The following is a 25577-nucleotide window of genomic DNA, read 5'->3' as shown; positions in this document are numbered from 1 at the left end:
TAATAGAGGTAAACCCAGGAAGCCAGCAGCTGCAGGTTCTCAGGAACGGACCTCCGGATCTGCTTTCTCAAAGCCGTCAGCATGACGGTGGTCCGCACTGCCTGGAAGACAGGCAGGTGGGAGCTCATTTACGTTATTTAATTCACGTTTGGGCAACATCTTGCCAGGATCCCTGGGTCACAGACCTTATCACATAGGGATACAGACTGGAGTTTCAGGAACTCCCACCTCACAGATTTTTCAAATCAGGCTTACCAGCTTCTCCGGAAGCAAGTATGACTTTACAGGCAGCAATTCAAAAACTGGTTCAACTACAAAACAAGGGTTATTATTCCAACCTGTTTGTGGTACCGAAACCGTACGGTTCGGTAAGGCCCATTCTGAACCTCAAATCACTGAACCCCTATTATAGGGTGTTCAAATTCAAGATGTAGTCTCTGAGAGTGGTGATCTCTGGTCTGGAGGAGGGGGAAATCCTGGTGTCTCTGGACATCAAGGATGCGTACCTTCATATTCCGATTTGGCCGCCTCATCAGGCTTATCTAAAGTTTGCACTACAGGACTGTCACTATCAGTTTCAGGCCCTGCCATTTGTCCTCTCCACAGCACCGAAGGTATTCACCGATGTTTCTTCTCTGCAAGCAGGGAGTGAAAATAATACCATACCTGGAGGACCTGTTGATAAAAGCGCCCTCCAGGGAGAGGTTGTTGGACAGTATTGCCCTCTCAACCCAACTACTTCAGGATCAAGGATGGATTCTGAACCTATCAAAATCCCACCTGGAACCAACACGGAGGCTTCCATATCTGGGGATGATACTGGATACGGAGGCACAGAAGGTATTCCTTCCATTGGAAAAGGCATTGGTAATCCAGTTGATGGTGCAGGATGTCCTAATACCAGCCCAGATATCAGTGCATTTATACATTCGCCTTCTGGGGAAGATGGTTGCCTCTTACGAGTCTCTGCAGTACGGAAAGTTTCATGCGAGGCCTTTTCAGCTGGATCTGCTGGACAGATGATCTGGATTGCATCTTCACATGCACCAGAGGGTACGTTTGTCACCAAAAGCCAGGATTTCTCTTCTGTGGTGGCTTCAGACTTCTCACCTGACCGAGGGTCGAAGGTTCAGGATTCAAAATTGGGTTCTGCCAACCACAGACGCAAGCCTCAGAGGTTGGAGAGCAGTCACCCAGGGGGAACAGTTCCAAGGAAAATGGTCAAGTCAGGAAACCATTCTTCTGATCAACAGTCTGGAACTAAGGGCCATATACAACGCCCTTCTACTAGCATCGCATCTTCTTCAAAATCACGCCATTCAGGTTCAGTCGGACAATGTAACGGCAGTAACGTACATAAACCGACACGGCGGAACGAAGAGCAGATCAGCAATGTCGGAGTTAACAAGAATTCTCCTCTGGACAGAAAGACACGCAGTGGCGCTGTCGGCAATCTTCATTCCGGGAGTAGACATGACCTCCACCTGGGAGAGTGGGGCCTTCACCCGCAGGTGTTCGAGTCCTTAACACGTCGGTGGGGAATTCCACAAATAGACATGGTGGCCTCTCATCTCAACATGAAGCTAAAGTGGTATTGTTCCAGGTCTTGGGACCCACAAGCAGTGACGGTGGACACTCTGATGACTCCATGGGTCTACCAAATGATTTACATGTTTCCACCTCTTCCACTGATCCCAAGAATTCTCATAAGAATAAAAAGGGAAAAGGTTCAAGCAATTCTCATTGCTCTGGACTGGCATAGAAGGGCCTGGTACGCGGATCTACTGGAGATGCTCCTAGAGGACCCGTGGCCTCTACCTATTCGAGAGGATCTTCTGCAACAGGGGCCATTCGTCTACCAAGACTTACCATGGCTACGTTTGACGGCATGGAAGTTGAGTGTCAGATGTAAACGTCGATTTACATACAGGACTAAAAGCAACACTTTAGAAACACATTAAATACACTTTAAAATGGAGCCGCTGCAGCCGTTTGTGATCAACCTTAGCCTACGTACTTTTTACACCATTAGCGTACAAAGCCCCGTACCGTGTACGTACTTTGCATACAAACGCCGCGCTTGCCATACAAAGTACACGCAGTGCGTACACACCCAAAGACACGCCGTGAGCACTCTGCAGCTACACATGTGACTGAAATACACTTATAACCTTAGCAGGGAAAAGAGACACGACACCAGATTGTATTTAAGATGCTGGGTTCCGACACACCAACATATAATTGCTGAAAGGGGGGTTACAATAAACAACAATACAATACAATAGAAAAATGGCTACAGTCAATGGTACATATGTTTTGGTTTCACCTGCGCTTCCCGTCCGGTCCTCAGTCATCAAGGTAGACGACCTTCAGAGTCTGTGTGGGACCAGGCATGCAGCTGGCTTTTTATACAATTTGTCCAAAATCTAACACAATGGAAACTGTAATCTCTTTGTCCATTGAACACAGGGATGGTCATTTACAGTACAGGAGAGGTCATAGGTCGGTTTGAATAGGTGGGCGATGTCTGTTCCAGGTGCACTTGCAGATGGTCTCTTCTGGGTTCCCGCCGCATACCAAGTATACAGTAAATACAGTTAATATTTATATTTTGCTCCTGCGCATAACTATTCGCAGGAGCGTGCGATCTTCTGCAAACTAACACCAAAATATTGCTCTTCAAATACCCTACAGCTGGATACCAAACATTACCTTATTACCTTAGTTCTGTCCCCTCCTATCCTGTAAAGGTGAATCCCTTTGTTCTTATACCATTTAAACTAGTGTAACTTGCTGGTGTGGTGCAGGGAGACTATGTGTACATTGTGCACTGTTTGGATTAAATATGTAATGTGTTTTTATGGCTTTTCCATGCGACTACAAACACTATCGTAAATACTCATACCACGCGCTAATACAAAGGACCGCGGGAGCGACCATACGCAAATTGCGAATATGCGCACGCACGGCAGAACATGTACACGCACGGAGGCCATCTGTGTGTAGTTTGTACGTGATGTGTGTACTGCAATATTTTTCGACTTTGACAGTCCACCCTTTGGCAGTCACCAATAACTGCCACTAACTAATCAATAAACAGAAAAATATCTATACAATATATACAGAAGCTTGGATGACCAGGGAAGAGTTGTAGGTGGGAAATGTATGACCCAGTGGGATAGTAAAAAGCATGTATGTATGAATCAATGTCTGAGGGGCATGTATCATCGTGCCATATATGTTCTAAATAAGCTTCGAGGTATTGCGAAGTATACATTAAATCCTTCTCATCCCGTATTAAGGGTCTGTAACTGGGCAAACAAACATTACCGAGCTCTTTTCGGCTTCTTATTCCAACAAATGGGGTGCACATTTAGTTGATGATACATGGAGGGGGAACATATGTGAGTGCTAGTATATGTGGCTATCACCTGTCGACTATGTGTGCCATTAACTGGAGGTTGCAGAGATGAAGATAAGACACATATATAAAAATACATTCACATAAACATTTTGGGTAGGGCTGACGTCTTTTCCGGTTGGATGTATCTGGGCAGAGGGGGAGACAAAGAAAAACGGGTGAAAGAAACAGGCCATGAAATTCACTTGCAATCCTTATCATAACGCTGTCTCTATTGAGGGGTCATAAATTAAATCTGCTGCTATAACAGTGCCCTCGCTCCTTAGACTCATCAAATTTGTGCTGCGCTTGCGCCGCATTAGAATTCGAACACACCTAAATATCAGACCGATAATTATGATGACTCCCAGGATCCAAGGAGAAATTTCCCCACACTCATAATGACATTTTGAGCCCACTCTCCTAAACCTGAGAACCATTTGCGTGGGTTCAACCATGAGACCCAGCCGGTCAGTTCATTACAGACAGTCGCTAAGGTAAGGTTGTGCTTCCTCCTGAACTCCCACTTCAACTGCAAGATCTCGTCCATCTTCTGATCGATGATCACCGTGGGGTCGTCAGTGCTGTTCGTAATATATGTACAGCACTTCACACCATATTGAGTTGCCAGAGTAACACAGTACCCACCTGTCACGGCTGTAACATAATTAAGGACCATCCATCCTTCTTGTAGGCTTGTAACTCCCTTGTCATCATACATCTCAGTGATATTATCTATCAAGTTCGCTCGCGCATGGATATACCTATAATTTATAGTTCCTCTGGCAGTACAGGTGATGTCTAATGCGAGAAGGAACTGAATCCCGGTGGATTCGTGGATCAAATCAGAGGCTGCATGCTCTGCCCTATATATGAGGTGTTTCTTGATGATGTGTTCATAGTGAGTATGAGTATAAGGAGTCTGAGCACTGCGGTGAACGTCTTTCATTTCATCGTGGGTTATGGTCATGACCTCCGGTAGTACTCTCCCAATATAACACAATCCCTCAGAGCTCAGGGCAAGCCACTTGTATGCTTTCCTCCCACATATAAAATAGGCATCATCTGGGAGAACATAGGGGACAAAATGTAACATCACCATATTGCAAACTTTCCATGTAAAGAAACCGATCCCTAGTTCTCTCATATGCTCAGTACAAGTATCGGGCTGGATGATATGGGCACAATACCCTGACGATACTTTTCCAACCCACATGGTCTTGCTTCCACGTGTATACCTATACCGAAAATACCTCCCACTGTTGGCTATCTGGCGTACAAGTTCAGAGTCAATAGGTATCTTATCAGCTCTGTGTGAAAAGGTCATTGTCTGGTTATTCCACGTCACTTCCCAATTTCCTGGTTTTCAGTAATTGGAAAAATTAAAACACAATAAGGACCTGTCTACATGATACTGGTGGAGCTTCAAGCTAGGGAACCTGGAGATATTGAATTTCTTGTCCACCGGTCTCCCACCCCGTAATTCGAGTACCTCATCTATTGCTAAAGGGTTTGGTACTAATCCTGACTTACACTGACCTTGAGGTACCTGTGAGCACACCCAGCATTCTGTCTGGTTTAAGACCTTACTCACTAGTGAGTGGTAATCACTCAACGGATGGCGGTCCATGTCGATATTAAGGTTGGACTGACATCTCTGGATGCAGCCATCCTCGACTATATTCTCACAATTCCTACAAATACAATATTCATCAGACAATAACCCTTCACAGTGCCTCCGAGCTCCATGACTACCAGAGCGCTTACTGATACCAGCCTTTACTCGAGTGATGTGCTGCTCCTGAGATCCTACATATTCGTACTTGCCATCAGAACCCATTCCAGATCCCCGCTCGACCTCTCTGGGACCCTCACCAAAACAAGTTGTCCTGATCAAAAACAGAATTACTAGCAGAACCCGAAACGCAGTGTCTTGTGATAGATCCATTTCGTTAGAGGAAAGAAGGAAAATAAGGAGGAGAAAAGAAAGGAAAATGCAGTGGGGAGGTGAAAAAAAGAAAATGGTGCGACAACTGTCCTTGACCTTGTTGCTCTCAGTGCTCAGGTGCCGTTCAACAGTCCTGCCTCTCAGCTTTCCCGGAACTAACACTCTAGTGATACGAGGTTCTCTTTGCCTTGAATAAACTACTTTGTCATGAGTTCTCTCCGGGTCAGCGACCTTCTTACAGTGGGACGAGTGGACCCAAGCCTCTCTTTCGGCGACCTTTAGTGCTGTCATGCTGGTTAACAAGACTTGGTATGGTCCTTCCCACCTGTCTATGAGGCAACCTGAGCGTAAGAAATTTTGAATCATCACATAATCCCCAGGCTCAATGTCATGACAATTACTGTTCGGTAGGTCAGGAATCACCAGCTTTAGATTTCTTTGTTGATTTCTCAGCTGCTGGCTCATCCCAACCAAATATTTCACAATCACTTCATTATTGCATTTCAAATCATCCTGGGGGTCTATCATTACATGAGGTTGTCGACCAAAAAGAATTTCAAAGGGTGATAAGTTAAGCGGAGACCTGGGAGTGGTTCTGATGCTGTACAACACTAGTGGCAAAGCTCCTGGCCACAGCAATCTAGTTTCAGCCATCACTTTGCTCAGCTTGTTCTTAATAGTGCTATTCACTCTCTCTACCTTTGCGCTCGCCTGTGGCCGGTACGGAGTATGTAGCTTGCTATTAATACCCATCAGTTTGCACATGACCTGAAAGACTTCACCTGTAAAATGGGTACCCCTATCACTTTCAATCATACTAGGGATACCATATATACACACAAATTCCTGCACAATTTTCTTTGCAGTGAACATAGCAGTATTTGTGGCAGCAGGGAACGCTTCTACCCAGTTGGAAAACACATCAATACATACTAACACATATTTAAAATTCCTACAAGGTGGTAACTGTATGAAGTCGATTTGTATTACCTGAAAAGGTCCGTCTGTCGGAGGAATATGGGATGGCTCTGTTGGTATTGTCTTACCAATATTCTTCCTCAAGCAAGTAAAACATGTCATTGCTCTCTTACCTGCGTGAGAAGAGAATCCTGGCGCACACCAGTAGGCTCTTACCAGCTTGCACATACCCTCTTTGCCCAGATGAGTCAGACCGTGTGCCGCCTCAGCTAGACTTGGAAGATATGCTCTGGGGGCCACCGGCTTACCATGTCCACCTGTCCAAAGTCCTGAGGACTCCTGACCATACCCCCTTGATTTCCAGACCGCCTTTTCCTGTAGGGAACGCAAATTTTGCATTTCAATTTTACTGTTGTTTGTTATCAGTTGTGTGAAGTAAACCATCTCTGGATGAGAGATAAGAGGGGAATAATAGTAAAAAAAAAGAAAATGTCAGGTTTGGCATTCACCAACAGGCTGTCACACCATCATGCATATCGGTGTCTGTACACAGTCTCCCTTGACCAGTATTCTCATCCTCCACCCTTTGTGCATGACCAGGCACACTGCATTAATACTGGTGTCATCATGCTGGTGAGATATACTGGATTTGGGCAGAACTCTGTCGGACTGAGTAGGCATGTGGCGTTTGAACTGTAATCGGGTCCATGTATTGTACCCTTCTGTCGGTGAACATAAGATGAAGAGGAAACTTGTGAAGAAAGAAAAATCACATAGAGGTTAGTAACAGATAAGTTTGTAGAGGCAAATAGGATTTTATAAAATTTTGACAACTGGATTGGGCACTATGGGGAATGACTTTTGTACTAGGTCTACACCCCTAAAAAAAATTCTATGTGTGTCGTATCTCTACTGGGACTATCCCAGCCATCAATCCAGTGTCCTGTCCATCCTAAATTCATAGGGAACCCGGTATCTGTGAGATAATTTCCTCTACCTGTGATGGACATGCATCTAGAACAGTGAAATGCAACATTAGTCTTTGTGGGTATCCAACATAATTTGTACTTCCTGGGCGGGAGCACGCTATATGTATACCATATCTAACAAAATTCCTGTTAAATTAATCAGGGGCCATTGCTGCTAGAGAAAGAAGCAAAAGTTTAGAGGCCTCATCTTAACCCCAGCAAGTCTTGTCAAAAGGGTAATGTTGCATTTATTCCATTCTTTGGTTTAACCAAATCTGTGTTTTCTATATGGCTCATGATTCCTTACTATATGTCCCTTGATCCCGTCTATGTGTTTAATAATGTGGCTTGTTTTCTCGGTCTAGGGGTCTATATTGACTATGTGTCCTACTACTCCTACAATTTCTAGCAAAATGTCCTTTATTTCTACAAATGTAACATATTCTTGTTCTTGATGTACCACCAGGGGTCTGGGGTTTTGGCTGATGGGGCTTTCCTGTCAGAGCCTGTAGACTTATTGTCATCAGCTTCTCCTCCTGTTGATCTCTGCGCCTAGCAATATTCTTGTGGTGTTCAATTGCGCACTCTCTAAGACAAGCTACTGTGACCCCTCTCTAATTTTGGCAAAGATGTTTGTACCCTGTCCCTTACTGTCTTATTGAGCCCGTCCATTAGCCCGTCCATTAGCACACAGACAGCCACTTCCCTGTAATCCGCATCGTTCCCTATCTCCGATACCCCAATGTATCTATCCATTATTTGCAGAGCCTGATGGAAATATTCAGATGCCATTTCATTTTCTCTTTATTTTATGGAGAAAATTATTCTCCATTTAACAGTAGTGGGGAAATACAACTCTAGTTGCATGTTTATTCGTTCCATGTACTCCTGATTGTGTTCGTCAGTCATAGGACCATCCGACTCTAATCTACAATCAGTGATACATTTTTGGGTGTCAATATTAGGGGGTAGGCACGCTTTCAAAAATATCCGCCAATCTTTGTTAGCTGGTTCATGAGCATTACCCAGATCTCTGATAAACTTCTGACATCTGGCTAAATGCTTCCGGGGATCGGGGAATTCTGAAATGATTGACCGCAGCTCAGCTCTGGACCACAGGCAATACATTGCATTATTCCTGGTGAGGATTTCCCCCTGACTATCGGTTCCCACATTGGGAGGTACTATTTCCAAGACAGGATGTAATCCTACCATTCTATTCCTAATCTGCTCACTGTGAGGTGTTAATGTCTCTGTGTAATGAACAGTCTCACACTTACCGATGTCTGAGATCTCACCAGTCCTTTCAGTGGGGGATACTGTTACTGCTCTTACTGGTTGGACAAGGCCCACCTGCATTTCCTGTAAGGCAATTGCCTGGATGAGGGCTGAGAGTGGGATAGATGCATCATTTTCCTCTGACCTATGACCTTGGAGAGAGTTCAAAACAGAATACAACTTGCAAGGGTTAAGGTTTACACATTGATCCTGCATTTTTCTATCATTTACAGATATACCATTGACTGTAGCCATCTCTTCTCCTTCGACCTGTGTCGGTAATGGTGTGTTCATGCCCTCATTCCTGCTAGGTTTGGAACTTGTTTTGCGAGTTTGTTCCCTTTGCACCTCCCCCTATTGTTGCCACAGGTTTAAACAATTGTTATGTCTGATCCTTTGTTTTCTGGATTTAATCAGACATATTTTACCACCTACATTCTGCAGTACCTCTGGTTCAAAGCTTCCCACCCTAGGGAATGATACCCTATCTTTGTCAGTCATATGTACCCATTCGTCACAATAAACTTCAGCGTGTGGACCATATTTCCCACACATGATAAACCTTGCTGATCCTTTTGGCCTCAATTCTTCAGCCTGAACCCTGCATAAACATCTCTCACTTGAGGAACTGGCTCCCATGTTTGTGGGTCTTTTTTATAACTAAAAATTTTTTCCCACAAATACCAAAATACTCAATGCAAGCAGACGGTGAAAGTATCTCTGAGCACCTTCCACTCGCTCTCGCCCACGCTGGCCAGTACTACGATACACTGTCGATAGTGGATCGCGATGTACCCAACTTAGGGCTCCTATAAGACCTTACAGCACCGTGATTTCTCTCGGTGGAGGTTCTGTTGGAATATTTTCCTGAGAGAGGCAGCGAAAAATTAATTTTCAGTATCTTTCCACTGGAATTTTTTGTAGGGTGAAAAACAGAGAAATTAGATAACTATTGTTCACCCTTTCCAGTGGAAGCCCACCAGGGAGATTTCCCGACGTTATCAAAGAAAAACCCCTTTGTCTAGACAATCACGTCTGCGTATGCTTTTCCACAGCGCATATGACACAATGGTATCACGTTGTGCTGTGTAGAACACATGGACATGCGATGCAATCGCACAGCCTATAGATACTAGATATGCCCTACGATTGCTGTAGACCACCTGAGACACCTAGACCACTCTAGATCACCTACCTGTATGGGACACCTAGACCACTCCAGATCACCTATACCACCTAGTTCTGATCACGCAAGGTAGCGAACCCTACGCCACCGGGCCTCTACTAACCCAGTGTTCCACGACGGGATCCCGAATTCCCGGATTCAGCTCCACTCACTCTGCTTTCACTCACTCAAATACACCTTGTTTTTCTTTTCTGTACAGAAAATTTTTCACTCTTTCTGATCGGCAGCTTTTCCCCCAGAGGCAATATAGTTTAAACAAAAGTCTTATACTAATCTGCTTTTGAAACCAGATAGTTATGTGCTATTGTAGCATGGCTACTATCCCACCTTTTAATTGAACGAAACTATCGTGTAATTTGTACTTAGTGTCCGCACTCTTGCGTGTGCAGTCCTGTACTTTGTCCGAGCCACGTGTACAAAACATGCGTCTGCAATAAAATAAATCACACAGTCTCTATAAATGTGAGCAATACGCTTGTTCTTTGTAACCCTTTATGACTGGGCCAGACCTGCATGTTGTGCTTTATACTTACTTCCTTAAATACTTTTATTTCAAATTTTAACTATATAGCAACAAATGTATCCAATTTCACACAGATCTAAACAAATCTAGCAATCTAAACCTTGTGGCAACAATATGTGAGAGGGTATGCAAAGTATCGGTGCCCTTTGTGTACGCTTTTGGCACCAAAGAAAATTTACACAGAGATTTTTTTAAATAGCTTTTTTCCTGTTTACTTATGGGTTCTATCAGCACCACTGCAGACCAGACAGAGCAGACGGAATCTAACAGCACACAAATAGGGTTTTTAGAACATCCACCAACCAGGAAAAGGTTACGTAGATAACTTTCCACCCTTTGCTGATAGATTAAGTCTGCTATGACCTGCTAGCCTGTGAGCATGTGAAAACCGGATGAGCTCCCAATTGTAAACATCAATTTACATACAGGACTAAAAGCAACACTTTAGAAACACATTAAATACACTTTAAAATGGAGCCGCTGCGGCCGTTTGTGATCAACCTTAGCCTATGTACTTTTTACACCATTAGCGTACAAAGCCCCGTACCGTGTACGTACTTTGTGTACAAATGCCGCGCTGGCCGTACAAAGTACGCGCAGTGCGTACACACCCAAAGACACGCCGTGAGCACTCTACGGACTACGAGAAAAGGATTTACCGGTAGGTAATTAAAATCCTATTTTATCTGTATTCTACATCATAAATGTGACTTTAGGGTTGATGTACCAAGCAGTAAAAAGAGTAGAGAAGAGGGCCAGTTGAGAAGTTATCCATAGCAACCAACTGGCTCCAACCTGTAATTTTAAAGAATGTACTTAATAAATGCCACCTCAAAGCTTTATTTGCTAATGCTATGGCCAACTTCTCATTCCGAGTTGTTCGCTCGCTAGCTGCTTTTAGCAGCAGTGCAAACGCTAGGCCGCCGCCCTCTGGGAGCGTATCTTAGTTTAGCAGAATAGCGAACGAAAGATTAGCAGAACTGCTACTAAATAATTATTTGCAGTTTCTGAGTTGCTCCAGACCTACTCCTAGATTGCGATCACCTTGGTCTGTTTAGTTCCTGGATTGACGTCACAAACACGCCCTGCGTTCGGCCAGCCACTCCCCCTTTTCTCCAGCCACTCCTGTGTTTTTACCTGGCACGCCTGCGTTTTTTAGCACACTCCCTGAAAACAGCCAGTTTCCACCCAGAAACGCCCACTTCCTGTCAATCACACTACGATCACTCGAGCGATGAAAAAACATTGCTCGAGCTTGTGCAAATCTCCAAAGTTTTGTGTTAAATTAATGAACGCATGCGCGCTGCGTACCATGCGCATGCGCATTTTCCACCTAATCGCTGCGTTGCGAAAAACGGCAATGAGCGAACAACTCGGAATGACCACCCATGTACACTCCTCCACTCATTTCACTGCTTGATACATCAACCCCTTAGTTTTAATTAATAACATTGTTTAGACAAAAGAAGATTGTTATATGTGCACAGTACTTCAGCTAAGTATATTGTATACGTATTGTGTACTGCAACTTTAGCATTTACTGCTACGATTGTCAAGTCACATGCAGAATCAGACTGGCCCACTCAGATGCAAGGGATATCCCCAATGGGACCCAATGCCTGAGGGACTCTCCCCCTACATTAGGGAAGGGCTGACTTCACATTACCTGCAGCAGCGCAGCTCTAATTTTCCCAGCAGCACTGTATGAGGCGAGAGGCTCAGGTTCCCTTAACCCCTTTAGTGGCAGGTTTTCAATTTAAAAACACACACTGGGGGGGGGTTTAAATTGAATTGGGAGCGGGGGGAGGGTGAGCGATGGGGCAGGGTGAGGTAATCGCCCGTGGGGATCGCCAGCCCCAGCACTGATTCACGGCTGCCATGCGGCACCCGCGAATCAGCATAAGCCATTTTACTGCTAAGCCCGACCCCCGGCCAATAGGAGTCCTGAGGGCGGGCTAAACTCCATCATGGAGTATACTGATTCCCGGGCGCCATGCACGCTGCACGGCTGTCTCAGGGGAATCAGTCAGTAGTATGCCCAGAAATCTTCCGGGCTATCCCGTGTGGCCACCGCGTCAGTCACAGATGAATACCTGAGTCATAAACCTGGAAGTCCAGTGACTGGTGCTGATCACAAAGGGTAGCAGCTAGAACCCCTTCACTGAATGTAGGCTCTGATGTCATCAAACCAAGTGACCTATGGGACATACCATTTCACCCAAGACAGCAGGGGGAAGAGCAAGGTCATTGGGGTAGTAATTTTACTATCCACGTCACCATCTTTTCCCTATAGCATGGCTAGCGAAGGAAGCCAGCAAGGGTACACTTTGGGTCCCATGCTACATGTTACTCTGTGGGTCTCATGTTCTGAACTTTGCTTCTCCCCCTGCCATCACAGTTCACATAGTACTGTATATCCCATGGTTCACATGGCCTGATTTCCTCTGAGGCTACATTTACTGAAGGGGAGATAGACAGTTTGTGCGTTGACCTTTGTTGGTTAACTTTGCTGGTTTAAGGCTGTTTACAGGAGACCTGTAGATAGTCCCAGCAATGGTTGTAAAAATAAACAAAGAGTGGCTGTTTGTACCATAGTTGTTGAATAAAACATTGGTACTCCACTCTCAATAGCATAAAACAATAAACAGCAGAGAAATGACTGCTGTATTAAACAGGTGACTGTGGACCAGTCAGAACTAGGGTGCTGGGCTGTGTCCAATCACCAAGTGGAAAAGCATTGGGTCTCCACTCTCAATGACACAACCATCTACTATTGGTTGTTGGCCATCAATAGCCAGCCAATGCAGAGTCAGTCTTTGGCTAACAGCAGAACTAGGGATAGATAACCATGGATGGTGACCCGTGCATTACTGTAAAATGAATTGCATGCTACTCGGAGCCCGGTGAGGTTTCTAAGCTCTGTGCCCTAACACTATGAGGGGGAATACAATCAGTAACACTGAACAATCGATGGCGGGAAACCATCTGGTTCTTCTCTATCAATGGTAAAAGAATTCAACATCGGTCATAAACCATCAATGATTTTGAATGAATCATGGTCGATTGCCAAGCATTACCCAGAATTCATAAAGGGGCACTAATCTGCATAAACCTCCCAGGAGGACTTGATATTCATAGAAATTTGCATAAAGCTCTCCCTAATATAGATAGACAGTGCTCAACACTAGGATCCTATAAAAATGTAAAGCAAGCTAGAGGTTTGTGCGTTGACCTTTTGTTGGTTAACTTTGACTGTTTGCAGGAGACCTGTAGATAGTCCCAGCAATGGTTGTAAAAATAGATAAATGAAGAGTGGCTGTTTGTACCATAGTTGTTGAATAAAACATTGGTACTCCACTCTCAATAGCATAAAACAATAAACAGCAGAGAAATGACTGCTGTATTAAACAGGTGACTGTGGACCAGTCAGAACTAGGGTGCTGGGCTGTGTCCAATCACCAAGTGGAAAAGCATTGGGTCTCCACTCTCAATGACACAACCATCTACTATTGGTTGCTGGCCATCAATAGCCAGCCAATGCAGAGTCAGTCTTTGGCTAACAGCAGAACTAGGGATAGATAACCATGGATGGTGACCCATGCATTACTGTAAAATGAATTGCATGCTACTCGGAGCCCGGTGAGGTTTCTAAGCTCTGTGCCCTAACACTATGAGGGGGAATACAATCAGTAGCACTGAACAATCGATGGCGGGAAACCATCTGGTTCTTCTCTATCAATGGTAAAAGAATTCAACATCGGTCATAAACCATCAATGATTTTGAATGAATCATGGTCGATTGCCAAGCATTACCCAGAATTCATAAAGGGGCACTAATCTGCATAAACCTCCCAGGAGGACTTGATATTCATATAAATTTGCATAAAGCTCTCCCTAATATAGATAGACAGTGCTCAACACTAGGATCCTATAAAAATGTAAAGCAAGCTAGAGGTTTGTGCGTTGACCTTTGTTGGTTAACTTTGCTGGTTTAAGACTGTTTGCAGGAGACCTGTAGATAGTCCCAGCAATGGTTGTAAAAATAGATAAACGAAGAGTGGCTGTTTGTACCATAGTTGTTGAATAAAACATTGGTACTCCACTCTCAATAGCATAACACAATAAACAGCAGAGAAATGACTGCTGTATTAAACAGGTGACTGTGGACCAGTCAGAACTAGGGTGCTGGGCTGTGTCCAATCACCAAGTGGAAAAGCATTGGGTCTCCACTCTCAATGACACAACCATCTACTATTGGTTGTTGGCCATCAATAGCCAGCCAATGCAGAGTCAGTCTTTGGCTAACAGCAGAACTAGGGATAGATAACCATGGATGGTGACCCATGCATTACTGTAAAATGAATTGCATGCTACTCGGAGCCCGGTGAGGTTTCTAAGCTCTGTGCCCTAACACTATGAGGGGGAATACAATCAGTAGCACTGAACAATCGATGGTGGGAAACCATCTGGTTCTTCTCTATCAATGGTAAAAGAATTCAACATCGGTCATAAACCATCAATGATTTTGAATGAATCATGGTCGATTGCCAAGCATTACCCAGAATTCATAAAGGGGCACTAATCTGCATAAACCTCCCAGGAGGACTTGATATTCATAGAAATTTGCATAAAGCTCTCCCTAATATAGACAGTGCTCAACACTAGGATCCTATAAAAATGTAAAGCAAGCTAGAGGTTTGTGCGTTGACCTTTGTTGGTTAACTTTGCTGGTTTAAGACTGTTTGCAGGAGACCTGTAGATAGTCCCAGCAATGGTTGTAAAAATAGATAAAACAAAGAGTGGCTGTTTGTACCATAGTTGTTGAATAAAACATTGGTACTCCACTCTCAGTAGCATAAAACAATAAACAGCAGAGAAATGACTGCTGTATTAAACAGGTGACTGTGGACCAGTCAGAACTAGGGTGCTGGGCTGTGTCCAATCACCAAGTGGAAAAGCATTGGGTCTCCACTCTCAATGACACAACCATCTACTATTGGTTGTTGGCCATCAATAGCCAGCCAATGCAGAGTCAGTCTTTGGCTAACAGCAGAACTAGGGATAGATAACCATGGATGGTGACCCATGCATTACTGTAAAATGAATTGCATGCTACTCGGAGCCCGGTGAGGTTTCTAAGCTCTGTGCCCTAACACTATGAGGGGGAATACAATCAGTAGCACTGAACAATCGATGGCGGGAAACCATCTGGTTCTTCTCTATCAATGGTAAAAGAATTCAACATCGGTCATAAACCATCAATGATTTTGAATGAATCATGGTCGATTGCCAAGCATTACCCAGAATTCATAAAGGGGCACTAATCTGCATAAACCTCCCAGGAGGACTTGATATTCATAGAAATTTGCATAAAGCTCTCCCTAATATAGATAGACAGTGCTCAACACTAGGATCCTATAAAAATGTAAAGCAAGCTAGAGGTTTGTGCGTTGACCTTTGTTGGTTAACTTTGCTGGTTTAAGACTGTTTGCAGGAGACCTGTAGATAGTCCCAGCAATGGTTGTAAAAATAGATAAACAAAGACTGGCTGTTTGTACCATAGTTGTTGAATAAAACATTGGTACTCCACTCTCAATAGCATAAAACAATAAACAGCAGAGAAATGACTGCTGTATTAAACAGGTGACTGTGGACCAGTCAGAACTAGGGTGCTGGGCTGTGTCCAATCACCAAGTGGAAAAGCATTGGATCTCCACTCTCAATGACACAACCATCTAGGTTCCTGTGACTGTGCACCTCTATAACCCCTTTCAAGAGGTCCAACTTATTGAGAGGTTCCTGTACAGATATTGTACTCATGTTAGGGGGGGTTTCAGGCTGAACAATGTGCTTGGTATCTTTAATGGCAAAGTGAAATTCTTTGTGCGTTTTAAGAGGTATGAGAAGGGGATTGGGGGTATCATGCACCCTCCTGCCAATTTCACTGTGGATGGGAGCAGAGGCTTTCTGTTCTATCCGGAGCAACCCCTGTATTGCAGAAAGTGCTTTGACTATGGCCACAAGCAGGAGGATTGCAAAAAGAAATTCTCTTGCTGCAGGAACTGTAAAAAAGAGGGACATATGGCTGGAGATTGTCCTGAGCCCAGAACCTGTGACCTATGTGGGCTAGCGGGACACACCTGTAGGAATTGCCCGGGGTCGGCAGAGTACCAGGCGCAGTATGGGGCACAGAAGAGCGATGTGCCTGCGGCTGCCCTGGGGCTCGTCAATGCGCCAGGTGCTCTTTCTGTGTCAGGTGCACAGGAGCACTGTAATGGAGCGCAGGTCCGGAGCAGAGAGGAGACACTGCATGTGGAGAGCAAACAGCCGCAAGTGTCTGTGCGGGTTGCGGTGTTTGAAAGCCCGCTGGCGGCTGTGAGCGCGGCAGGTGGGAGTGCTGAAGATCAGTGTGTGAGCGTAGCGGCTGCGAGTAAGAGTCCCATTGTGAATATTATCCGGGATGAGGACACTAACAGCAGCTCTGGCAGCCTGCGTTTGAGTGGCAGGGTGCTGGCAATAGCCAGTCCTGAAATCATGTCAGAGTCGGCATCTGAAGCCTATGGATGGGATAGGGAGAATTTGTCTGATTCTGAGGCGTCTCAACTGGTGCGCAAGAATGAGGAGCAGGAAGGTGCGGGTTCTTGCAAAAAGAAGCCACGTATGGCTGTTTCTGTGCCTAATTACGCAAAGGAGGATTTTGCTATGGACCTGAGTACCAGTTCCAATTCTGGAATACAGCCGGAGGGGTCTTTTTTAGGGGTAGGAAGAGGAGGTGGAGGAGGCAAAGATGTGATGGAGGTATCCCAATCCGGTGGTCCTGGATGAAGGGAACTCTAAGATTCAGGATTAAGTATGCCTCCTGGTTTTTTTCCTTCAGCCAACCACACATTGGCTATAGGGTCTACAAATTCCAGACCTATTAAAAGTGCGGCTAGAAGATCTGCTCTGCTGGATGAGTTATGGTCCTATGGGGATGATATTATTTGTTTGCAGGAGGGTGGTTTTGAGGGGTCTTTAAGGAAAAAGGAGGGTAATTTTGAAAATTGTGTTTGGTCTGGGTCTAGGTGTAATAAAAGTGATGGGGTGGGTGTTTTGATTAGGAATAGGGAGGTGGTGGTAGAGAAAGTTGTTGAAATAGAAGCGGGGCGCTGCATTTTGTTAATTTTGGTTTATAGGGGATGGAGGTTCAGATTAATAAACATATATGCTCCAGCTGTTAAAAAAGATCGAAAGGTCTTTTTTGAGAAGATTAAGTTTTTTATTCCAGGAAGGATTCCTATTATCTTAGTTGGGGACTTTAATTGTGTTATTAATAAGGGTATAGGTTTTGGGGTTGGGGTGACTCAAACTGACGTTACGGGAAATCTGTTAAAGCAGATGATTGATGATTTTGTGTTGATGGATGTCGTTAATTTATGTAAGATAAGACCGCCGCCAGTAACGTACTGGGCGGATAGTGGGAGGTCTGCCTCTAGGATAGATTATTTTTTTATTTCGAAGGGTTTGGGAGGGAGTGGGTATAAACAAAGGAAAGTTGGGTTCTCAGACCATGAATATGTTCAATTCGTTGTGGAAGGGAAGTCGGATGTGAGGTATGGGCGTGGGGTATGGAAGTTGAATAGTAAATTGTTGGAAGATGAGGATGTGAGAGAGTTTTAAGAGTATGTATGAGAGGTGTGTGTGTAGGAAGAGTGAGTTTGAGAATATTTTGTGTTGGTGGGACTGGGTGAAAGAAAGAGTGAAAGTTTTTTTCAAGAAATGGGGATGTAGATTGGCTCAGAAGAAAAGGAGAGAGTATGAGGATGCTAACAAGAGGTTGCAGTATTTGTATCGTTTGAGGGATTTGGGTGTGGATGTGTGTGATGAAATTAGGCATGAAAGGGAAGTTAGGAAGAAACATATGTATGCGAGAGGGAGAGAATTTGTGTTTAGAGCAAAAGTTGAAAAGATGGAGAAGGATGAGACGTATTCGAGGTTTTTCTTTAAGAAAGTGTGTCAGGGTGGGAAAGATATGAATAGTGTGATTGGGAAAGATGAGAGAGAGGTGAGTGGTAATGATATGATGGGTGTAGTTGAGGATTTTTACAGAGAATTGTATAAGAGGAGAGAATGTGATAATAGTATGGTGAGTGAAGTGTTAAGTGTTCTGAGTGATAAGGTTAGAGAGGATGAGAAGGAATGTTTGATGTGTGATGTTAGTATGGAAGAGGTGGGAAAGGTTCTGATGTCTGCTGGGAGGAATAAAACTCCTGGGATGGATGGTTTGTCTGTGGAATTCTATGTTGCTTTTTGGGATGTAATTCAGGAGGATTTTATGCAGGTTTTTAGGTATATGTGGGAGAATGGTTGTGTGAGTGGGTCTATGCATGAAGGAGTGGTTGTGTTAATTCATAAAAAGGGTGATAGGAAGAGACTGGGCAATTGGAGGCCAATAACGTTGTTGAATGTGGACTATAAGTTGTATGCGAAGGTGATTGCGAATAGAATGAGGAATGTTGTGGATCAGGTGGTGGGTGAGGAACAAGTGTGTGCTGTGCCTGGGAGGAGAATAGGAGATAATTTGGTGTTGTTATTATTAGGGATGTGATTGAGGATTGTATGAGGAGAAAGAAGAGATGTATGGTGTTAGCATTAGATTTTGAAAAAGCGTATGATAGGGTGTCGCATGAATTTATGTTTAATGTGTTGGTGAGGATGGGTTTTCCTGGTATGTTTGTGGAGAGGATTAGAAGTTTGTATGCGGGTGCTGGTAGCAGTGTGTTAGTGAATGGTAATGTGAGTGGAAGGGTTACAGTTGAATCGGGTGTTAGGCAAGGGTGTCCGTTGTCTCCTGTGTTATTTATATGTGTGATTGAGCCTTTGTTGAGGATGATTGTGAGGGATAAGGTGGTAAGGGGTTTTTTAATTCCTGGGAGTGGGGGTAAGGTTTTTAAAGTGATGGGATACATGGATGATGTAACGCTTGTGTGTGAGAATGTTGCGGCTTTGTCTAGAGCTAAAATGTTGATTGGTTTCTTTTGTAGTGCATCTGCGTTTAAGGTTAATTGGGATAAGAGTAAATTTAAATGTTTTGGAGATAGTAGTGTTAAGATAGAGGGTGTGGAGTGTGTGGAAGGGGGATTGAGAGTGCTTGGGGTTAAGTTTGAGGATGATTTGAAAGGAAGAGAGAGTTGGGATGAGTGTGGGGAAAAGATTGCTAGGAAATTGAATTTTTGGAAGCTGCGTGAGTTGTCTACGACGGGAAAGGTGTTAGTGATTAAAAGTGTGATTTTACCATTGTTATTGTTTGTGTCTTGTGTTTTTCCAATAAGTGCAAGGAATCTGCAGAAGATTAATAGATTGCTGTTTTTGTTTGTTTGGGGATGTAAGATGGAGAGGATGAAGAGAGAGAATGTGATGAAAACTAGAGGTAAGGGTGGGATTGATTTTCCAAATATTGAAGTTTTTTTGGGGGTGAATGGCATTGTGTCTGTGATTAGGATGTTTGAGAGTGACAATAAAGCTGCTTGTATGATGAGGTATATGGCTGGATGGATGTTGTGTGGTTTGGGTTGGTGTAAGAGAGATTTGAGGAGGCCTGTGGCTTCTGTTTGCCCTGGTTGGTATTGTGTGATTGAGAAGTTTATTAGGAAGTTTGGTTTGAGTGGGCTGAGGATGATTGATTTTAAGGAGAAACAGAACGTGTTGAAGATGTTGAAAGATAGAGAGAGTATGTGTAATATTGATTGTCTGAATGTTGTGGAGGTGACTGAGGTATGGAAGAATATGAGTGTGAAAGGTATGACTAATCGGCAAAGAGACATTGTGTGGATGGGGATGCATGGGATTTTGCCAGTGCGTGAGGTGCTGAAGAAGCGTGATTTGGTGCGCGTGGATATGTGTCCAAGAGAGGGGTGTGGTGGGATTGAGTCTATTTTGCATTTATTTTGGAATTGTAAGTTTGCTAGAAAAGTATGGAAGGGAGTGGGTGGTGTGTGTAAGGAAGTGGCAGGTATTGATATGATGACTTGGAAGGTTGTTATGTTTGGACTAGGTGCGAGTGGTAGAGTGCAAGCGAGATTGTTATGGTTAATTATGGTATGTGTGAAAGAGGTGTTGTGGGATACTAGGAATTTATGTGTGTATAAGAGAGAGGATTTGGCTGTGAGTGATTGTTAGAATGGTGCTTGGTAAGTTGTATGTGTGTTATTTGTATGATTGTAAAACTGGTGGCGGATGCTCGGATGCAGAGGGGTATTGGAAGACTAAGAAGTGGAAGCATGTGGTTAGTTATTGATTATGGAGGGTTTCTTTGGGGGTTTATGTAGTTGTATAGTGCTTTTTTTGTTGTGAGATCATGATTTGTGATATGTAATAAGTTTGAAGTAACTTTGCTTGTTTATGTTGTATATATCTTTTTGTGACTATTAACCAGATGATGAGCAGATTTCAAGGCTTGGGCGAAGTGACTGTCTTTTGATAGTAGTGTTGCCTGAAATCTAACCTGAATGGTTAAAAAAAAAGACTGTTTACAGGAGACCTGTAGATAGTCCCAGCGATGGTTGTAAAAATAGATAAATAAAGAGTGGTTCTTTGTACCATAGTTGTTGAATAAAACATTGCTACTCCACTCTCAATATCATAAAACAATAAACAGCAGAGGAATGACTGCTGTATTAAACAGATGACTGTGGACCAGTCATAACTAGGGTGCTGGGCTGTGTCCAATCACCAAGTGGAAAAGCATTGGGTCTCCACTCTCAATGACACAACCATCTACTATTGGTTGTTGACCATCAATAGCCAGCCAATGCAGAGTCAGTCTTTGGCTAACAGCAGAACTAGGGATGGCCGTTAGTGGGTCATCCCTTGATGGTACAAAAACATCTGTAAGATAACCATGGATGGTGACCCATGCATTACTGTAAAATGAGTTACATGCTACTTGGAGCCCGGTGAGGTTTCTAAGCTCTGTGCCCTAACACTATGAGGGGGAATAAAATCAGTAGCACTGAACAATCGATGGCGGGAAACCATCTGGTTCTTCTCTATCAATGGTAAAAGAATTCAACATCGGTCATAGACCATCAATGATTTTGAATGAATAATGGTCGATTGCCAAGCATTACCCAGAATTCATAAAGGGGCACTAATCTGCATAAACCACCCAGGAGGACTTAATATTCATAGAAATTTGCATAAAGCTCTCCCTAATATAGATAGACAGTGCTCAACACTAGGATCCCATAAAAATGTAAGGCAAGCTAGAGGTTAACAGATTGCAAAGGGCAGCTTTTTCCATAAGTATGTTTCCCCCTGCTTTATGTGGCTGTGTTCAATTCGGTCTTCTCTTTGTGTTTTTGTTACATTCTTTTGCTCAATGGGCGGGATTTACTAAGCATTGCGTCCGGCATAATAACACCAGTATGGGTCTATAAATGTGCTTCAATGGGTCTCCAAAGTAAGCTGTCCTTTGCGATAGAAGGACTTCCTAGTTTAGGTCCCGGAAGCCCTTCTGCATATGCACAGGGTGATGCGCACGCCACGGGGCTTCTAGGAGGAATCTGATTGGATCCCTCTCAGGGGGAAACATGAAGAGAAGTCAATATACTTCTACTGGGTTATGCCCCACTGGGTACAAGCTCTGGAATGTATTGTGTTATGAAGGTTGATACATATGGGAAAGACGTCAAATGTTTTGGCCGCAGTTTGAACATCCCGCCTTCTTTTTGTACCTTTCTCTAACTATGTATGTCTGCCTCTTCTACTGATTAGTCTCTCTTTACCCTGCAAATTTCGGTTTGTGTGTCTCTGCACACAAACACATCACTAGGAGCAGCACAGTAATGGCAGTTGCCAATGGGCGCTTTAATACTGGTGTCTGATAATAACTCAGCTATAGCGTAGCAACATATATTTTCCCCAGTCACCAGCTATAATTGTTGTTCCACTACCTAATATATAATATGTTCCCCATACCTTAGATTGTAAATTTATCTGGGCAGAGTCAGCGTTAGCTTCTGTTTCATTATAGTTATTTAATTGTATCACTATCTTGTCACTGTACAGTACTACATAATATATTGTTGCTTTATCAATAAAGTATAATATTAAAATAATAATGAATGTACTGTTTTGATATCTAGTAGGAGAAAGAACAGGAATATCATCTAAGCCATAAAGCTCTTTGTAGTAAACCACACATATCACAGATAGCCTTAGGGTCATGGGTCGTCTTCCACTGAGTTTCCAAAGTCTCAATGGGACCTCTTGGCCTCTCAGTTTATTTAATTTCTAATCTGTAAGAATTATGTCATGTTTGATTTAGAATAGTATTTCTGTTTGGTCGAACATACAGTAGTTGTCGCCGTACTCTATTAAAAAAAATAATTTGTTAATTGCTGCTGTTTTGTTAATTAGAAAAGAGGTTATTTTTTTCTGACTCTCAAGAGGTCATTTTACAAATTATGGGCCCCATTTATTAATAGAACGTAACACCAGCTGCATATTTAGCTGCATATTTTGTTTAGGATTGCAGTGATACTAACAATATGCTATTGCTATTTGGTCTTGTGACACCTCCCTGCTAGGCGTAGGATCCAGTGTGTAGATAGGTAGGGGTAAATTTACTAAGATGGGAGTTCTATTTAAGATGGGATGTTGCCTATAGCAACCAATCAGTTTCCAGGTATTATCTTCTAAAAGGTGCTAGATAAATGAGAAGTAGAAGCTGATTGGTTGCTATGGGCAACATCCCATCTTAAATAGAACTCCCATCTTAGTAAATTTACCCCATAGTGTCTAAGTGTCTAGATAGAAGGTCAGTAGTTCAACCCCTATATATTTGACATGCATTAGGTCAACATGGTCAAAAGGTCGACAATGTTAAAAGGTCAACAGGTAAAAAGTAGACATGACAAATGTCGGCACAAGTTTTTTTTCGTGAGTTTGCGTATTTTTAAATACGCTTATGCTTGATTTACCATCACTTGGACTATGATTGGGAATAGTAAACTTGCCCGAAGCGTGATGAGCAAAGCGAGCGCACAAGGATATACGTTTGCAATAATTGTGGTCACATACTGTTTGATGAAACACAGAAAATGATACCCCCAAAAATTCAAAAACCATTGTCAACTTTTTGTAACAACCATTTCCATGTTGCCCTTTTGATCCAGTCAGCCTTTTGTACCTGTCGACCTTTTCTATTGTCTACCTTTTCCATGTCGAATCTTTGACCCTCTCGACCTAATGAGTGTCTATCTAATTCCTGTAGATTTTCTATACCACACCCCGCTCTGTTGCTGACAGCCTACCACTGCCAGGAACAGGCTGCTTTGTCATGCACGACGGAAAGTCTGTGCATGACACTTTCACCTGGCGGTAACCCGGCAATGCCTGGAAGATTTCACTGAAGCAGCAAAAGCTGTGCTAGGTCCCATTGGGAACAGCATCGGTATCACCCTCTATAGATGGCATAAGCGGTTCAGCTTGCTGCGGTTTGTTAAATACTGAAAGGAGGACATAACCCCTTTAGCAAGCTCTAAAGCGGTTATGACTTGTTGAATGGGGAACTTCTTTCTCCTAATATAATGAAATACATACTGTATCCCAGCAGTCAGGATTCCCCCCACCCCACTCTGCAGCGCCTAACCATTACCCCCTCCCCCCAACCCTAACCCATACCCTAATATTCATCTTTGGGGTGTCGGCTGTCGGTAATCTGGTGCCGGTCTCTTGAGTGATATCAGGATTCCGGCCCCAGCATCCTGACGGCTGGAATGCTAAACACATTATAAGAGCCTTATGGGCATAAAATGAGACATCACCTCTATTGTTAGTAGAGTTGTGCACCTGACCATTTTTCCAGGATTTGGATTTGGCTCTGATTCTTTGTCCATCTTTGGATTTGGATATAATTTTTTAAAATTTACAAAAAAAGCAGGCTTCGTCTGGGCCCCCTCCTCTCTAGCTGGCGGCAGCACTTAGCTCTGAGCATTAGGGTCTCTAGGGGACCCTAGCACTGTCCCAGAGTCTACAGCGCATGCACAGATCTCCGTGATTTTTCTACTGTGCAGTTTTCTACTGTGCATGTGACCGTTTTCCCAGTGATTTTTGCAGCGCTGCTGCTGCGCCATGGGACTCTGTAGGGTAATAATGGGTGCATGGACCCCCGGGGGTTCATGTGCACAGCACACACAGCACCCATTATAAATCCGCCAGTGGCACCAACCAGTACAAAATAAATATATATATATATATATATATATAGGCAAGCAAACGATGCGGCACTCACGAACACTTGATAAGAATCACAGACACCGGCAAAGGTAACTTCAACGTTTCAATCCTTTAAGGATTTTCGTCAGGAGCAAATACAATACAAAATAAGACCAATAAACTCACCTTATATCCCCACCAAACATAAGTGACCCACGTGTGGAAAGCTGCATGCTCCGGCGCGAAGGGCCGCCCGACGAGCACTGGCGCAGAGTGGTGACGTCATCGCGCATCAGCGCGATGCACGTCAGTGTTGTCATAGAAACCCGGTCACTGTAAACAAACAGAGCATAGTAGTCCCACAGCCGTGAAGATACATACACAATCCATAAATACAGAGTCAAAAAATACACAGGTTACAAAAGCAATATATATATATCGTCAACCAGGTATAGCAGTTCTAAACACAAATTGACAGAGTAAATTAATATCTTAGGCATTATAGCACGATCTAGCAGTGCCGCTCAATCGACACCATGTTAATCAGACCAGAGAGATGAATATTGAATAAATTGGAAGCCCTTGGGCCAATCCCGCCATCTGCATGGCTGGTTACGGCTGATGTATCTAGCCTTTACACTGTGATCCCCCATGTGGAAGGGATTGCTGCAGTTAAAGGCTTGTTATTGCAACACAATGAACACTCTGAGATACATGTTGATTGTTTGTTACAAATGCTGGAATTGGTCTTAAAGAGAAATTTCTTCATGTTTGACAATAAGTTTTTTCTTCAAATAACTGGGTGTGCCATGGGATCTTCTGTGGCCCCCAGTTATGCTAATACCTTTATGTTTGATGTGGAAAAGTCATTATTTTTTTATAATCCTGTTGTTGCTGAGAAAATTATGCTATACACAAGATTTATTGACGACCTGTTGTTGATCTGGTTGGGGTCCGAAATTGAGTTGAGATCACTGTTTGAGGCCCACAATATCTCTGACTCACCGGTTAAATTAACATTTGAGATGAGTCAGGCCGATATTAAATTTCTTGATGTTAAAATCAGTATACAAGAAGGTAATATCACGACCACCCTATTTTCTAAAGATACCGACAGGAATTCTCTCCTTCATTTCCAAAGTTGTCACCCAGTGAAC

Source organism: Pseudophryne corroboree, chromosome 2 (genome assembly GCF_028390025.1).
Source record: "Pseudophryne corroboree isolate aPseCor3 chromosome 2, aPseCor3.hap2, whole genome shotgun sequence".
In the NCBI taxonomy this organism is placed as follows: Eukaryota; Metazoa; Chordata; class Amphibia; order Anura; family Myobatrachidae; genus Pseudophryne; species Pseudophryne corroboree.
The sequence above is the reverse complement of the archived record's forward strand: the minus strand, read 5'-3'. Positions refer to the sequence as shown.